This window comes from Corvus brachyrhynchos, unplaced genomic scaffold, assembly GCF_000691975.1.
Source record: "Corvus brachyrhynchos isolate BGI_N302 unplaced genomic scaffold, ASM69197v1 scaffold167, whole genome shotgun sequence".
In the NCBI taxonomy this organism is placed as follows: domain Eukaryota; kingdom Metazoa; phylum Chordata; class Aves; order Passeriformes; family Corvidae; genus Corvus; species Corvus brachyrhynchos.
The window spans coordinates 7,028,412-7,032,339 of NW_008239547.1; positions in this window are offsets into that span (position 1 = coordinate 7,028,412).

Sequence of the window (3,928 nt, forward strand, 5' to 3'; positions counted from 1 at the left end):
TGGGAGATACAGCCTTAGTGACAATGGGACTGTGAATTTGGCAAGAGCTTTTTCAAGCATCCGTAGGACATTACCTTCCCTCCTGGGCTGTTGTGAGAGGGACGTGAACCAAAGGCATAGGCAGTCATCTGAGACAGCAAGTAACACCAAGTGGCATCTGGGACAATATCTGTCCAAAGCTCACAAAGATGGATGCAGCAGGTGGGCCAAGAGCACCACATTCTCTTCTGTGTGTAGCCTTCAGGATGAAGGCTCTGGTTGCTCACCCAGCCATCTGTCCAGGTGCTTCCAGGGGAAGAGCTCTGTCTGGGAGTATTATATACATGCACTGAAGTTGCTTGGAAAAGTAACAAGCAGTTCCTGGCAGGTATTGTATTGCTCTGGGGATCACCCTTGGCAGAAAACAAGATTTCTCTCCCACCTGCCCTGCCCTGCCCCTACAGGAAGGCTTCATTCCTTGTTGCTGAGGAGGAACTCCGCCTCTGATGTGAAGGTGTTTTGGTTGGCGTTGTAAAATATAAGTAAGTCAGGCTCCTCTGGGTTTTAGACTTTTCATTCTCTTTTGCCTCTTTAAAGAAAAAAAATCTTTCTCCAAATAAAAAGAAATATGTCAACCCCTCTCTGATAAGAATGTTTTATTCCTACAGTGCACAAAAATTGATTATCCTGCAATTCCAGGAATTTGTCAGGTCCATAAAGGTAGAGGACTTCATAGGATGATGATCATGGGAACTATTTTAACTGTCTGAAGATTACTCATCTAAACTCGGTTCCTGTCATAGCCACTAGGGAGGTATAGTGACTTTGGAGGGTCACCCTAGAAATGGCATAAATCATTCTTTCCTGTGTCTGACTTTCTCCATTGAGTAGGGATGATAGGTTTACACTTGAAGCTGAACTTTAAGATGGCCTGGCATGTTAGCTGACAGAAAAAAAGGGAGCAAAACCACAATAATTTGCAGTTGCAGACTAAATAATATATATCACTTTTACATTGGAATGATCCACCATCTGTGACTTAGAAGATGATATTAGCCAGGTTCCTTCTGAACTAATAGAACTTACTCCAGCTACTGAGGTTTAGAAAAAACTTGGCTTATAGTAATGCCATTGGTTTTTCCACATTGCCAACAGAAATGTCTCCAGTACTCCCTTCGGTGATTTAATTGGTGGTGAACATCCTCTGCTTTTAGAACCTTCCACTTCACAGTGGCAGAATCTCTTATACAAATACTAAATCCCATCTTTCTCAAGTCCTTTCTTATTGTTGAATTTTCTGTGATACTCTTTTATGGTTTCACCGAGTTTGGTTTAGTTTAGTCAGTACACTTTTCTTTTTAGGCCATATTGCAATTGCGGTGATATTCTTTCACTGCAAATACATGCAAGCAAGAAAGTCTCTTGTCTCCTTGCAAAGAAAGAAAAGTCATATTCAATTTTTACAATCTCAGACTGCGTTTAGACTTCAAAAATTAACAGTTTTCCCCTACCCCCAAAACACCTCTCTCAGATCTAGTTTACATTACCAGATTAATTTTCATGGGACCTGGGAAGCCACTGGATTCAAGCTTAAATTTAAAAATATACATGATGGAAGGAAGTTCTCTACTAAACCATGACCACATTGTTAATATATTTCTTGATGACTTGTCTCCATAAATCACAGTTACTATTAATGTAATGCAAAAAATCACAAGAAAATGACAAGAATTTTTGTTATGAGATGAGAAATATTTAATCCATTCTGAAAGAATTCGTCATGCTGCTTTAATTCACAGTGGCATGAATGCAAAACAACATGCCATAGAGTTGTGCCTCCAGCAATACCTAACTGTGGGACTCTGGTCCCACTTTTTGCATCTGTTGGAGATTGGAGCCCCACACCTGTTAATCTGGCACAAGGTTATTTGTTTTCAGTACTCATTTGCTTACAACTGCAAGATTTTAGACTCAGGGTTCCTGTAAATCACTCTCTGAGCAGCTGGACTCTCTGGACTCTGTTTCTCACTAGGTTGTTTTAGGCATATATATTCAATATGTTTGCTCCTATTTCTCTAACTCTTCTTCCTCTACTGTAAGCGTCACCATTAAGTTCTGTCTCTCTATAACCTCTATCTCTCATCTCTATAGCTCTATACTTCTTAGCAATATCATCTGTATCTAGACCTGTAGGTATCCAGTGGATCATTACTGGCAGTTTGTAGTCACCTGCTGTCTGCAAGGACTTGTGGGATCCCCACAGTGCTGATATGGCACCTCTCTAAGTAGCACTGCCATTACTCAGTAGGGATTTTGTACAGTATGAGAAACTATAGACTGGCTGAACCAAAGTATTACGAGAGTTTTAAATAGAGTGCAGTCAGTGGGTGCCTGTGGCCTCATTTATTTTTGAAAGACTGTATTGATGTATCTCCTCCCCAGAATTCAAATGGAAATCTGGGAGAAGATCCCTTGAAAGACAAGCCAGAGAATGAGGGAGACCCTCTTTACCCCCTACATTAACATTTCAACCTTGCCTCAAGTGCTTAGTACTGAGTTTGAGAACAAGGGAAATGGTGTCCTGAGGCTTCAAGGCACTACTTCGCCTTTGTTCAGACTTAGGCCATCCTGACTATATAGATTACTGTGCTTTGGCACGAAAGGCTCCCTCATGTCCTAAGGAGGTAATAACTTCTCTTCACATCATCATTGTCTCAGCTCAGCAGTCATGTTGCTAATTCACCTTTGGTGTGTCCGAGTCAGGAGACCATGCTAGAAAAGACATCTCTGCTTACCTCTAAGTGCCTACCTATTCATCATGGCTAACTGTGGGCTAATGAGCCCTCAAATCTGATGTGTAGTGGCCAACAAACAATTGATAGTGGATTATGAGAGCAAGGTTAAAATTGTGTAATTATGATGGATAGAAATAATTGTCTATATATTTTTTTTTTGCAAGCTTCTGTGCAGTATTTCATAAAACAACAAATAGGAAAAACCTGAGTGATTTGCAGCATTCAAAAAAGTGAAACTCACAGGAAATTGATAATGGATAAAGTTTCCATTCCAACTTCACATAATGACTTGCCAATTCAAGCCTGAGAAGTTTTGGAATCTAAATATTTGTAGTTTTTCAGTGGGAGTTTTTCCCCCAAGGCAGTCATTGTCTGAGCTGATAAAAAAGTACCGAGGCAGCGAGCTGTCTAGATGGAAACCAAATACACCGACTGCTATTGAGGAGAGATTTATATGTAAGATTTTCTGAAAGTCAGGGAGGATGGGGAAGTCACTTATGGATGTTCCAGCAACATCTCTGTGTCCCAGTTCCCATGTAAGGGAGATGCAAGAAACTTGCAAGATATACCTTAGTGGATCTGCTCCTAAATATGAACGATCCCAATTTTTTGGTTGTAGTGGAAGTGAAAGTTTGCAATTGTTAGAATTCTGAGTTTGGTAAACCAAAGAACTAGATGGACCTGAGTTGCATTAAATGTTACATAGGTGTACTGCAGTCACATGGGGCAGGTCTTGGGCAGGAACACGTGCACAAGAGGAGCAGTAGATCAGGCATCAGCATAACCAACCTTGTGCTAACTTCTCTGCACCGCTAACAACAACCAGCACCCTGAGATTAGAGCATCTCACTCTAATCAACTGGATTCATTACTATATAGCTCTAACAGTAATGTTCAACTCCACATTAGAGAATGACAGCTGTGTCTGATCAGGATCTACAAGCTTTGGCCCTACCTTGTAGTTGGGTGCTCATTTTGGCAAACACACACACTGAGAGGAAACAAGGAGCTAAAAATAGGAATAGTTAGAGCAACCAGTTATGTTGTGGTATTCTCAAACTGAGCACTTTTCTTTAATAGAGTACAACACAGAAGAAATTAGAAAGCTGGTTGTCTGTGGATAATTTTACAACCTCTGAGAAACAGTTAATTTA